Source organism: Protopterus annectens, chromosome 5.part0 (genome assembly GCF_019279795.1).
Source record: "Protopterus annectens isolate FY-2018-M chromosome 5.part0, PAN1.0, whole genome shotgun sequence".
In the NCBI taxonomy this organism is placed as follows: Eukaryota; Metazoa; Chordata; order Ceratodontiformes; family Protopteridae; genus Protopterus; species Protopterus annectens.
Window position 1 is genome coordinate 301,422,791 of NC_056735.1, and position 15,043 is coordinate 301,437,833.

The 15,043-nt window shown below is 44.3% G+C and overlaps 1 protein-coding gene across 1 annotated transcript in view; it reads left to right on the forward strand.

The window, feature by feature from the left end:
* The window catches only part of MBTPS2 (membrane bound transcription factor peptidase, site 2), a 1,092,578-nt gene that overhangs the window by 500,859 nt on the left and 576,676 nt on the right, over nucleotides 1-15,043 (forward strand). The window lies entirely within an intron of this gene.

Below are 15,043 nucleotides of genomic sequence, written 5' to 3' on the forward strand. Positions count from 1 at the left end.
ACACACACACACACACACTCTGACATGAGGTGGAAAAGCTAGATTTTTAATAAATGTACTGTATGGTAACTGATTTTGTGTATGCAGCCCAGTAACTTTAGGAAAAGTGAGATGAATTATGGACCTTTGACTGATACTTGAAGCACACCTGATTGTGTCTCTCCAGTTGAAGAATTTGCCCCTGCACCCATGACTCTGAATGGTTGACATGTAAGGTAATGTTTAAACCGTTCTAAACTTCTGATGATGCCAGTGGCAGATAATTTATTACAAATTTATTATGGTCAACTGTTTTGAAGGCACATTTCAGATGAGGAAATATGACTGCTGTTCGAAGGAACTGGTCTATAAATTAGATTGGTAAATGTTTGTTTAGCTGTCTGGGTACTTTAAGTCTGAAACTTTGTCAGTGATAATTCCAGTATCTGGTTTTAGATTATTTTCTGAAGGATTTTTGTAAGAGGATGCTGATCAGCTATAAGATGCTTTATGATTTGTTGAGTTGGAGATGACACTTTGTTTAAAGGGAGTATTAGGTCATGGGAGTATTAGGTCATGCTTAAAGCTATGTGGGATGGTAACAGAAAATAAGAGATTATAAATGAAGGTAATAGGACTGTTAAGAAATGGACATCCTATTCCCTGTATTTTTTGGTTGAATGGTGTCAAAGTGGTCAGTGTACATATATATGTTTTCCATTTTGTCTAACAGCTTTTGAACCTGGGTCTTAGTAATTTCTTGAAGTAAACAATTGGTATTCCAAATACTTGTGTGGGGGGGGGTGAGGGAATAAGTGGTTGAATACTATGGAATTTCACTAATTTGGGACTGGGGGAATAGCTACACTGTTGTTAATATTTTAAATAATTTCCTGGTTCAGTCTCCCTCCTGTTGGATGTTTTGGAAATATGTTATTGTTGTATAGGTGGAGTATGATGTTCTAGAATTGTGTAGGCTGCTTTAGTGATTTTGCCTGGAAATCCCTAAATTATGTGATGCTATGTGTATTGCTCTCACTCTAGCTTCCTGGGATAAGCTAAGGTGTTCACTATGCTCATCGTTATTTTTTGGGCCAGCTTTCTAGCCTTTCCAAGCAGCATCCCTAGTTTTTATTAGTTACTTTAATTTGGGTGAGAGCCGGGACAGATTTTGAGATATGCCTGAACTCTAATGTTTCTAAACGAAAAGAGCCTTTCCTGAATAGGAATGATCAGATTAACCAAAGTTGAATAAGCAGGTATTACATTATTGTAACTGTATAGGGTGTTCCAGTTAACATGATCAAGTTTGCCAAGAAGTATATTTGTAATGGCATCTGGGATGAGTTTGGTGAACTTGGTGATTGGAGAAAGCCCATTAACCTTGAAGGACCAGGTGCAAATGAATGTACAGTGAAATGTATTTGCTTCAGCAAAATGAATCGGAGGGAGAAACACAGCAGAAATAATATCACAGATGCTTCTTCAGACCATGAATGAAACAACATAAGCTAAAACCACTTTATATACTTTCTAAGCTCTGCAAGTTGCTATAATTAATTGATTACACCTATTCAGCACTCAAGTGAAAGAGACAGGATATTAATGCGCATCTAGCCAGAGGCATACTACAGCTTGCTAACGTCAACAATTTAATACACAAGCTGACATTTCATCAGTGAAGTAAAAATCATTAAAACGGGTATATACACAAAACAAATACAAAGTTTTTAATAAAACATGAGCAATATGAGCAGATTTCATAAACGTCTTGTTTTTAGATAGAGCTTAATCGATGTTTTGTCATTAAGCCCTGGTTCTTATTCTGCCTGTAACTCAATGATCCATTTTAACTCTCACAATTCCAGTTTATTTTTCATGTCTCCCAGCCTTGAATCTTGAAAAATACATTCAATAACTTTGAATTGGAAGTGATGTGATGTTCTTCATGTTTTACTGTTGCAGTCATTACATTTGGGTAATCTGCTGGCAGGTTGCCCTCAGTCGGCCTGATTAACAAAGTCTTGGGTCCTGCGTCAGTTGCTGTCCCTTCTTCCGTGACGTCATGTTGTCAGGGGTATAAAACATGCAGCCGATGCCATTACATTAGTCTTTGTTGTCGCGCAGTGCCCGAAGCAGAAGCAGTTCACAAGTGCCGGTCGGCCGACTCCTGAAATTTTCGTTTTCGAGTTTCAGATCTGAAGTCTTCAACTAAAAAGCTAAGTACCCCGTTGGGGAAACTATTTCTTGCTCCTTACCGATGTCAGTAAAAGTTCTTGCCCCAGATGTCAGGTGCCCCCCCCCCCAAATGGGGAACAAATAAAATTTAAAACACAAAATATATACCTCCAACCAAAAGCAAATACACCAAAAGGGCGAAAGAAAATAGAGGTATAGCCAGAGAAAAATAGGGGGCTGGAGGGAGGGTAACCAGAACTGCAACAGTGAATACACTCAAATATCTACATTTATGGTAAGTGTACACAACTTGCATAGAAGCAACATAATCTTCAGTATTAAAGACAACCATTCCCCCACCTTTGTCCACAGGACAAATAACAATAAATGCATCATTTCTTAATTCAAGGAGAGCTGCCTGCTGTTCCTTACTTAAATTAAAAAATCTATCCTTATTATTCTAGCTTTTAAAACTAAGCATTTCTTTCAATTGTGTTTCAGAAACATTACAGAATACTTCTAAAACTGTATTCATATCAGGAACAAATAAACTAGGTTTTTTAAAATCATTAAAAAGTTCAGAATTGTTACTGCCAAATAAAGATTTCAGCCTAACACTGCATGCAAAATGTCTTGTATCCAATATAGTACTCGCCAAGTCAGTGCCTGAAGCTGGAATGAAAGTCAAACCGCATTCAAGTACGGGTTCCTGATGTTTAGTTAGCATTGTACTAGAAAAGTTCATTACCAGTGTTCTCATGTGGTCGCCATGTTCCACATCCTTTTCAAATCTCTTCCTACTACTACTACTGATGGATTCATTGCGAATGGGCCGGTCCAGCAGCAGAGGGAGGAAGAGAAGGCTGCCTTCCCAGGAAGGGGCAGTAGGAAGAGATTTGACCTCTGCTTTGGCTGGACTGCCTTTGGGGGCAGACTGAGTCAATGAGGAGGAAGCATGACTTCTTGGCTGGGTCAGCTTCATTGTCCCCAGGACATTCTGCCTTTGAGGTAGTGGAGAGAATTTTTTCTTTTTCACTAGGCAAATGGTCTCTCCCCCTTCAGATCTTCCTTCAGGATCTTATGAATGTCTGCGCTCTGACTCCACAGGGACAGCCAACCCAACCTCCCCAGGCTACCCAGTAGTGTATCACCATCCCTTCTGATACTTCTCTGGAGCATCCCACTGAAGAAGTACCTCAGAAGAGAAAGTGCAAAAAGAGGCACTTATTCCCCTCAGGAATCTATCACTGAAGATACTGATTTTGATGAAGGAGAAGGATCTCCTAGATCACCACCCAAAGATGTCTCATTTGAAGACATTCTAGAGATTCTTAAAGGGGGGGGGGTATGTCCTCCCACAGTCTTTCTGCAGAGGAATTGATGTTTCTGGAGGTATTTGGATCTGGCCTGTCCACCTTTTGGGTAACTCTGCATGCTGATGATCTCATTGATTTGATCTCTCAGTGGTCATGGAAGGAGCCTGACTCATTTGACCCTATCCCAACGAGACCAGATCCAATTCTGGCACCACCAGCAAGAAGGGAATTCTGGAGTAAGGGAGTACCTGTGGATGCCATGGTCATGGCGATGGGCACTAAGAAGGAACTTGTGGAACAAAGTTCCGCTATCCATCCCGCTAACAGGGAGGCTACGGCTTTGGACAGGTTTGGGAAGCATGTCTATGCTTCAGCGACCTTCACTTTTAGGTTGCTGAACTATTTGGCACATTTTACTAGATTGCCAAGTGATTTGATAAAAGAACTGTCAAATTCTCTTTCGGGGACCACTACTGCTGAGACTCAGGCTTCTGTGGGCTTACAGTTAGTGACCCTACATTCCATTTCAAATTACACCATGAGGCTTATGCCCCCTTTGACAGAACTTCTTTATTCATTCCCAAAGTGAAGGACCGACTCTCCAGGTGCGAAAAAGATGGAAAGACTCTCTGTGCTGTGGAAGTACATTTTTCAACCCCTCAAAGGATCTCCTCTAAGAATTAACAAAGAGGGCAAAAAAATGTGGTTCAAAAAAAATCTTGGGGTCCTTTCCAAGATCCACTTGGAGACGGTTCCTCCAGAGGCAGAGAGGGGAACTCAAATGGAAGATGCCACCCATACAGCAGAGATGGCCTGCAAAACCAAGGGTCTAGAGATTCTTTCTCTGATGGACCCTGCCAGTGCTCCTGAAAGAAGGCCTGATTGTCCCCCTCTGGAGGAAATCAGGGGTCATCTATCCCTGCATCAGAGAGCCTGGCTAGATATCACAAAAGATATGTGGGTGCAGAGGATAATTTCTAGAGGTTATATAATTCCCTTCAACTCTCATCTTCACACAAGTTTCCTGATGTTCAGCCGAATCAGAGGAAAGCAGCAGCATTAAAAATTCAAAAGTTGCTAGAAAACGAGTCATCCAAGAGGTCCCTCCAGACTAGATAGGATCTGGAACTTACTCAAGATTCTTTTTAGTGCCAAAGAAAATGGGCCTGGAGACCAATTTTGGATCTCAGCAAGGATGACTGGATGTGCTCGATAGACCTTCAAGACGCGTACTATCACATAAAAATGAACAGGCATTCCAGAAGGTTTTTGCATTTCCGGCTGGGAGACTGGTCATTACCAGTTCAGGGCCCTGCCCTTTGGTCTCACCACAGCCACCAGGGTGCTCGCCAAATGTATGGAGGGTGGTAGCAGCTCACTTGAGACTGCATGGATTCCAGGTGTTTCCATATGTAGATGACTGGCTCATCACTGCTCCAACCAAGCATCTACTCATATGAACTCAACGAGGAATTAAACCCACAGTTAGGACAGCTGTTTAATCTTAGTCTCACCTCCGGATACGTACCCAGGGAGTGGCGCACAGCGACTGTGGTCCCACTCCACAAAGGCGGTGCCTCCACCGACCCTGGAAATTACCGTCCCATTAGCTTGACAAGCCTTATCTGCAAAGCCATGGAGAGGATCATAATGGATCTCATAAATAAAGACATAGGGAATTTGCAGACTTTGGATCCAACCCAGTTTGGCTTTGTCAAAGGCAGATCATGCCTTTTAAACTTGGTTGACATTTTCAAACAGTCACCAAGGCCATTGACGAGGGAAAGGCAGTCCATACAGCCTACCTAGACCTGGCGAAGGCTTTTGATACAATACCTCACTCGGGTATCATTGAAAACTCATCAACTTAAATGTAAACCCATACATTACAAGATGGGTTGCAAACTGGCTGAGTGACAGAACCCACAGGGTCAGAGTTGCTGGCGCCATGTCAGACTCAAAGCCTGTCACAAGTGGTGTCCCACAGGGCTCAGTCCTGGGCCCACTCTTGTTTGGCATCTACTTTTCTGAAGTACAAGCAAACACAGGAGGGTTATGGCTGACAAAGTTTGCAGATGACTGCAAACTGGGCCGTAGTTGAAAACACATCCAACACAGATATCCTTCAGAAGGGTCTCACAGAAACGGATAACTGGTGCCAGAGCCATGGCCTAAAGTTAAATACCAAGAAATGCATAGTCATACCCTTCGGGAAAAATAAGGTTACCCCTAGCTACCATATAGGTGGCAATCCCCTTAACACAGAAGAAGTTATTAGGGACCTGGGAACCCAGGTTGACAGTAGCCTTTCATTCGACACTCATATTGCTAAAGTAGTTAGGAAGACCTTCTACATTGCCCACCTTATCATGAAGGGATTCACATCTAGATCAAGGGAAGTCATAGTCTCCCTATACTCATCACTCATCAGACCAATGATCGAGTACGATGCCCCATTCGGAATGTATCTGACCCGACACTTGCAGCAGCTGGAGAGGCCACAAAAGTTCCTCACCAAAAGGATAAAGGGTCTCAAAAATCTGTCTTATGCTGCCCGACTGAAAGAACTCCAGTTATATTCAGTTGCTTACCGCTTGCTCAGAGGTGACCTATGCCTGACATACAAGGCCATGTCAAACCCAGATTTGATGAACATGCTTCATCTCAAAAAATCTAGATCCCTCAGAGCCACAAGGCGGAGACTTAAACCTCGACACGGTTATTAATAGGACGTGCTGGAGGGATAGATTCATCACCCAAAGACTCCCTATGCTGTGGAACAAAATCCCGGTTTATGTGAGGCAGAGCACCTCGCTGGCCTTGTTCAAGAGGAATCTTGACCAATGGATGGGAGATCGCAGATACACCCCAGGGGTTACCTCAGTGTCACTGCTCGACAGAGGCACAGCAAAATAATGGGCATAGTTTCTCCAAACTAAAGGGGTGGCGTAAGCCACAAAACTATGGGCTAGGCTTATAAATGCCCTCTGGCAGATAGCCTAGTATGAACCTATGAACCTATGAACCTAAGAGCAAAAGATCAGTTGCTCAGAACTTGTGGCCTTTTAGGAATCACAGTAAATTACAATGAATCTCAATTACAACCATCTCAACCAATGGAATTTATAGGGACAGTTTTCAATGTGGTATCCGTGACAGATTCATTTCCTCTAGTGAGAGTACAAACAATAAGATTCCAGGTCAAGAAAATTGTTCACAATACAAAAATTTCAGCCCAGTCAATTCTTCAAGCCTGAAGTCAATCTCAGCTGCCATAATATTAGCCCCCCTGATAAAATTTCATATGAAAATTCTTCAATGGATACTAACAACACAGTGGTCAATTCTTTATCAGCAAATGTTAGTCCAAATATGGATCACTCAGGCATGCAAGAAATACCTTTGGCAGTGGAACCTATCAGATCAACCAAAGGCCATAGTGACTATGTGCGAATCCCAGACTGGGTGTGGGGGGAACTTCTGGGGAAAACAGTCCAAGGCACTTGGTCACCTGAAGAGGCCAGTTTGCATATCAGTGTCTTAGAGATGAGAGCAGTACTCTTAGCGATGCAGGTCTTTCAGGATGCTTTCCCTTTAGGGACAGTTGCGATTTTGACAAACACCATGTCAGTAGTTTGGTACATCAGCAGACAAGGAGGAACCATATCTTGCCCCTTGTGTCAAGAAGCACTCGGTGTGGCAACAGGCGATCTCATCTAACTGCTTTGTAGTAGCAATGCACATTCCACGGAAATCCAGTGTGATAGCACACAAATTGCACAGGTCCATTCTACTACCTCAGGAGTGGTCTCTCAACATAAAGGTGGCAAAAATAATTTTCTATCAATGGGGCCAGCTTTGCTGCGATCTTTTTGCTTCCCCCCAAAACAAATGCAGCAGCATTTTTGCCCGGATCTCCCCACTGGGGGACTCGCCGATTGATGCTCTGCTCCACGATTGCCCCCTCCCAGTCTCTTCTATGCTTACTCCCAAACTCCTTTGATCCCCAAGTTTCTACAGAAAGCTGCCAGGTTGAAGAGTAAAATTATCCTCATTGCACCTTACTGGCCTTGACAGGTTTGGTTCCCCTTCCTTTGGCCTCATCCTAGTTTAGTCACCTTGGATTCTGCATCCGATTCCAGACCTCCTGTTTCACCTGACCGTTACAATTCACCTGGATATCTCAAACCTAAAGCTAACAGCATGGTTTCTCCACTTCCAATAATAGCCAGACAACCTATGCTGTCATCCCCCATCCATCATATTCTTATGTCCTTTTATTTCCATGTTGCAGTATTCTTAACATGACACATTCCCCACCTAGGCGACCAGAACATCCGGCTGGCATACAAAAGATTTAAACTACTGCAAGGTATGTGCAATGTTGCACATATGCTAGTAGCCAATTTAGGCCATAAAAGTGATGTTTGCATGTACCATTCTCAGAACTTCTCTGCCGCCAGTCCAGATGCCATCTTCTCCGATTCATCTGATCGCAGAGTGGTTGCTGTTTCAGATAAGTGCCCCGTTGGGGAATTTTATTGTGTTCTTTGCTTTTGCATGTTTTTTCGAGGTCATTGCCATCTTAAAATGCAAGTGCCATTGTGGAAGACAAATTCCACACAAAGATAACCACAGTCCATGTTTGTTTTGTCTGGAGTCCACTCATGACTTTAAGGTTTGCATGATTTGTCAGGCATTTGTCCCTAAGATGCTCCACAATCATCTTTCTGGCCTGAACATTAACCTCGAGATTCAAAGACCCAACCGACTAGCTCTTGCAGTGGAGGGTATGTCGGGTCTGTCCGGTGAGCCTCAGAAGAAGGTAAAAAAGATTAGGCCTGAATCTTTGGCTGCACTTCTGAATCCAGATCTCCCTCTTGAGGCAAGTGAAGGCCTGGACGTCCGTACGGTGGCTGGTTCTCTTCCTGCAGTGGATACCAGTTTGGAGGCCACCAGGGAGAGAGTACCATGAGCAAATCCACAGAGGTTTTGCAGATGTCCATTCAGGATGGTAAGGGGGAACCATGGCTCACTTTTTTGGATGCCTTTCACAGTACCTCTCCTTGTTTAACCGCTGAAAACAGTCTGACATCTGTGCCGGATACTAGGCCTAAATCAGTCCATCCATCCCAGCCTAAGGTAGATCCTCTTAAAATGAAACAAAAACAGAAACATGTCTCCTTCACAGGATCCTTCCCTAGACTGGAAGGTTTTCTCTCAGGGAATTCTTAATGCATTTCTAGCCTTAAGACCTTCTTCTGCTTTACCTCCTTCTTTGTCTAGGAGTTCTGCTTTGGAACAGGAACCCTCTGAAGAAGAGCTTTCATCCTCAGATGAGTCTGTTGCTTACTCAACACAAACAGACTGTCCCTTGGGATGTTCTTCATGTTTCACTGTTGCAGTCATCACCTGTGGGTTATCCCTGCTGTGGTAGCCCTTGGTCGGCCCGAATACCAGAGTCAGTATTTTTGTGCTGTTGCCTGTAGTCTGACATCAGGTTGTCAGTACTATAAAGCAAGTCAGCCGACGCCATTACATCAGTCGTTCTTACCGTGGAGCTCGTAGCAGAAGCAGTTCATACAAGTGCCGGTCGGTCGCTACCAGAAGTCGAATTTCAGCTGAAAACATCTAAAGCTAAGTACCCCATTGGGGACCCATTTTTCTTGCTCTAATCGATGTATGAAAAAGTTAGTAATTGTCTCGCCTGTGGAAAGCAGATCCCACATCGAGACTTTCATTCTTACTGCATCACTTGTTTAGGCCCAGACCATAACATCCCTCGTTGCCAGTTCTGTGCCCTCTGTAATGCGAGAACCATTCGCCATAGAGCTCTTTTTGTAGACAATTATTTTTGTATTCCATCTTTGAATTCCGATATGGCATCCATCAGTCAACAATCTGCCAACATTCCAAAAAACATAAAGATAGAGGCAGGCCGCACAAGACTAAGTCTTCCGATGACGCTACCCTTAAGCAAGTCATCAGTTCTCCAGAATTCAGTGAGACGCTTTTGCAGCCCCTGATGCCTGACTCCCTTTCTATGCAGGCCTCTGTTGAGACCCTTTCAGAGTCCAGTATGCTGCAGAAATCCACTTAATCTTCTGAGCCTTTGGCTGTCTCTCCCTCGGTTGGGTCCAGAGCCGCGATGCAGGCATCTGCTTCCAAGGAGGCCGTTCACACTACCGATTCTAGACAAAATCCGACATCTACTCTTCCGACTACTGTTCCTCAGAGACAGACGGATTCTCTTAGGCCTGAAAGCCAGGCCACTCCTAGGAAAGCTGCTTCTAGCCACCATTTTGCTACTGGTCCCCCACCCCAAGCTCAAATGTATTTATTTTTATTTATTTATTTATTTAACATTTGTTGACCAGGAATGTCCGACTAGGTTCCACCGAGCCTGTTTTCAGCGGAGGCCCGGGGAAAAATGCTCCAGACATCTACTCTTCAAATGCTTAAAATGGCGGAGGATCTCATCTCCCTTATCTGAGGTACTCAAGCCCCCACTCCTAAAAGGAAAAGGGTTCCTTCTCCAGCATATATGACAGACCAGGAGTCTAAGGAATCTGAATATTCCTTTGAAGAGGAACAACAGCCTTTAACTGTTTATGAGGATTCAGATGCAGAGGAATCCATCCCCTCTGCCTCCCCTTCAGAGGACCTCTCCTTCAGGGAAACCCCTCATTCCCTCAGGGAACATTTTCAGTGGGAATCTCAGGACTACCCACAGTCAATGAAACGACTTAGAGAGTTTCTGGACCTGCCCCAGCACATATCCCTGGCCATCTCACCTATTCTAGAAGTGGTGGATGATGTTTTCCTTGAATCCGGTTTAGCCCCTGATGCCCTGCCTTCTGCCCCAGCTAAACCTAGCAGTTACTACAGAGTACCGGATTCTCACAAATACCTGTACAGGAACTCTGCTGCAGACCCTGAGGTCATTACACAAGGACCCAAAGGAGCTAAGACTAGTTCTGCCAATAATCCTCTTCCTTCTGACAAAGACTCCAGAGCTCTGGACAGATGGGGTAAGAAAGTATACCCCTCTGCAACCTTAGCTATAGGAACACTCAATTGTCAGTTCCATATGTTAAAATATCAATAACACACTTTGGAACAATTAAAACAAAATACTGCTACCTCCACTGATGGTGCCAACTCAAAAGAGCTGGCAGAATTGCTATGCCCTGCTTGTCAAGTGATCAAGCACTCATTACAATGTGGATATGACACCCTAGAATTCTCTAACAGGGCAGCAGTGACAGGATCTGTTATTAGAAGACATGCATGGCTGAAGGAACAACCACTTCCTAAGCATGTCAAGTCTAAACTTATTGATGCACCCCTAGATAAGGAATGCCTGTTTGGGGAAAAAGCAGGAGAGGTGTTTAAAAAGATGGAAGACAAAGCAAAATCTATGAAAACAGTAAAAGATTTCTTTCAAGTTCAACCGCCCAGATTCAGCAGGAACTTCCCCTCTAAACGCTGGCCCTTTCCTGCACCCTGCAGACAGGTCCAAAGTAAGCCCCTCAGGGGCAGGATATCCAGGCCCCCATCCCAGGGCCAGCAAAGAAGCAAACCATGGACCACTTCTGCCTCCAAGGCAGGGAGTTCTAAGCCAGAGCACTCACAATGACTCTCCATCCCCCCCTCTGCCCTCCTTTCACTCATCTAAAACTAGGAGGATGGCTCACCCTATTCAAGGACAATTGGTATTAAAAATCATTTCTCAGGGATGCAGATTCTCCTTCAGCGAACTCCCAATTCCAAAAGGGTATCCATAACTCACCCCAAAATAGTGGGCAGAGGCATTAAAACAGGTACAAACCCTAATATCCCAGGGGGCAGTAAAACCTGTCCCTCCAGATCAAACAGGAAAAGGTTTTTACTCCAGACTATTCCTTGTTTCTAGAAAAGAAGGCACTTGACGCCCCGTCCTGGATCTATCCAAACTGATCACCTCCTTCATGGTCCCCAGATTCAAAATGCTAAGCTTGCAGCAGCTCCTGCCCATGCTCACTCAAAATGCCTGGCTGGTGACACTAGACCTAAAAGATGCCTACCTCCACATCCCCATCAGAGAATCGTGCAAAAAATTCCTGCGCTTCAGAGCAGGCAATCAGCACTTTCAATTCTCTGTACTGCCCTTTGGCTTATCTACTGCTCCCAGAGTATTCACCAAATGCTTGGCCCTGGCTATAGCTTTCCGCAGACAGAGAAATGTACAGATTTTCCCTTACTTGGACGACTGCTTCATTCAGACGAACAGCAAAGAAAAGTTTCTCCAGGATCTTCTCTTTGTCAAAAAACTCCTAACTTCCCTAGGGTTCACCAACAACGAGAAAAAAATCAAAGCAAAACCCCACCAGGAAAATTGTTTTCCTAGGAGCTGTGCTAGACCCAGCAACCCTAAATGCCTTCCCTTCCCCAGAAAAACAGAGTTTCCTGCCTCTCTACTTCACCCAGCTGGCTTCCAGAAGTCACCTCAGAAGTCACCTCACTGCAAAGAAGTTCCTGCAACCACTGGTATACATGGCATCTTGCATCCTCCTCATCCCTCTCGCCAGACTTCACATGAGAAAAATTCAGTGGTACTTAAAGAACCTTTAGTGTCAGCACTCTCAGTCCCTAGAGACCACCCTCCCACTGATCCCTTGCATAAGGGACAAATTTCTCTGCTGGGCAGAGGCCTGTGCCATGAACAAGGGTCTTCCCTTCATCCGCCACCCTTCCGGCCAGACAATTAACACAGATGCCTCAGACATAGCTTGGGGCGCTTACCTAGCAGGCAGGTGTACCCAAGGCCTTTGGAATGCCCAGCAACTTCACTTGCACATCAACCAGAAAGAAATGATGACAGTGCAAAACGCTCTGACTTCTTTCCAACCCCATCTCAGGCCAGGGGTCCACCTTATAAAACAGACAACACCACAGTGATGTGATACATGAACAAGCAGGGGGGCACCCAGTCTTACCCCCTGTGCAGGTTAGCCATGAGTCTGTGGCTTACAGCCACCTCCTTGGGGCTACACCTACTTGTCCAGTACTTACCAGGAATCAACAACACACTGGCAGACCACGTAAGCAGAAACTTACTGGACCCCTATGAATGGCAGTTCCACAGAGAAATCTTCTGCAAATCACCCAGGCATGTGGACCTCTTTGCCTTGCACCTCATCCACCAGCTGCACAAGTTTTGCACCAGGGAATATCACCTCCTTGCTTGGAAGGTGGATGCCTTGACCTTCCCCTGGAGCTCCCTCTTTGTGTATGCATACCCTCCTCTGCCCCTTCTTCCCAAGGTTCTGATCAAAATAAGAGAGGAGAGACCAAAGGCCATCCTCATCGCTCCAGATTGGCCCAGACAACATTGGTACCCCTTACTACGTAGTCTGACCTTATAGCCCCCCAAGTTGCTTCCCCTAAGGTCAGACCTCTTGTCCCAGGATAGGGGAAAGGTACTGCACCCAGACCTACAGACTCTCAGACTTTCAGCATGGCTCATAGACTAAAAACTAACAAGAAGTCACTGTTAAGCAAACAGGTCCTGGACAAAAAAATCTTATGCAGGAAAATGGAAATGATTCTGCTCCTGGAAGCAATCAGAAGGGGCCAGTACATCTCAATCTTCCATCCCTCTTATCCTGGATTACGTAGCAGAGTTGCTCAATATTGGCCTCTCCTTCTCCTCTTTTAAAAATCATACCTCGGCCATCTTTGCCCATTATGATTCAGGCCCACCCATCTTCTCTCATTCTTTGGTTAAGCAATTCTTCAGAGGGGCTACTAATATCAGACCTCCCAGAAGACCTCATACTCCACCCTGGGACCTGAATTATGTGTTAGAGAAACTAACCTTACCTCCTTTCAAACGTTCGGCTTCAACAGAATTGAAATACTTCTCCTGGAAGACTGCCTTCCTACTAGCTATCACCTCTGCTATAAGGGTCTCAGAACTTCAAGCTCTCATGGCTGTCTAGCCCTTCATAATTTTCCATGCAGACAGAGTCTCCCTGAGGACTAATCCCTCCTTTATGTCCAAAGTGTTATCGGATGTGACCCTTAACTAGGCCATACACCTTCCCACCTTCTTTACCAACCCCCAAAACAAAAGAATTCTACACTCACTAGACCTGCACAGACAGCTCAGACACTATCTTGGCCGCACTAAGCCATTCAGAAAAACTGACCAGCTTCTTGTAAGCTTTGCCCCAGGGGGAGAGGGGAAGCCCATATCCAAACAAACCATTTCCAAATAGATTTCACACTGTATCCATTTGTGCTATAGACTACATGGGAATCCCATCCTTAGGTCAGTCTGTACCCACTCCACTAGGGCAACCTCCACTTCCACTGCCTTCCTCAGAGGTGTGCCTACCAGGGACATATTAGAAGCAGCCACCTGGACCTCTGTCCATACCTTAACAAAGCATTACCACCTACCCCTGTTTTCGAAGTCTAGGGGGTTTGCCTCTACATTTCTGCAGGGCCTCCTGACCCATAACTATGACTCTGTCTTTCCTTCCACCTTTACCTCAGCTTTGGGAATCCTCCCACAGGTGATGACTGCAACAGTGAAACACGAAGAACATAGTACAGTTGTGTAAACTTACCATAAATATAGATTATTTTGGTGACGATGGACGTCAATAATATATTCACTTGCATACCCAACGATATAGGAATAGAAGCAGTAAGGGACTTTGCCTCTCATTTTGAAGTAAACATGGATGTGAACCTAGTATGCAGCTTCCTAGAATTGGTCCTGGAGAGCAATGTGTTCCTCTATGGTGAGAGCTGCTATTGCCAGAAATGGGGGGTAGCCATGGGCACTCCCTGTGCAAACAGCTATGCCAATATAGTCCTAGCTGAATGGGAAAGGCAATGGGAAATGGATACGAAAAATGAATGGAAGGAATGCATCATCTTTTACAATAGATTTGTGGATGATGTTATATTCCTATGGAAGGGCAGTATGCAACACCTAAATGATTTTGTCAACTATTTAACAAGTACGACTAGCTTTCTAAGATTCGAAGTGAAAACATCAGCAAATGAGATTGAGTTCTTAGACATGAGAATCTCAATGAATAAAAACAAAGGAATCGGCACCACTATATTCAGGAAACCAAACTGGAGGAACCATATGCTATACTATAATAGCATGCACCCGAGACATGTTTTTCAGAATATTGTTGAAAATCAAGTGACCAGGATATCCAAGCTCTGTACTTGATGATGATGATTTTCTGCAGGAACAAGACAAACTATTACAGAATTTTGCTTCAAGAGGCTATAATGAAAAACAATTAGTCATGAGTAAAGGCAAAGTAATGTCCATACGATACAACAAAGGGCAACCGTACTACTCGAAACGGAAGTAGAGTGATGTGAAGAAAGGTGGGAACAGCAACAGTCTCAGATGCATGATGACCTACAGCACTGACTCCTTTGATGTCCGTGAAACCATCAAGAAATTTTGGCCAGTCTTAACTGCTGACAATAAAATTAAGAGAATTGTAGGGGAAACACCTAAGTTTGGTTATAAAAACAAGAAGAACTTAAAG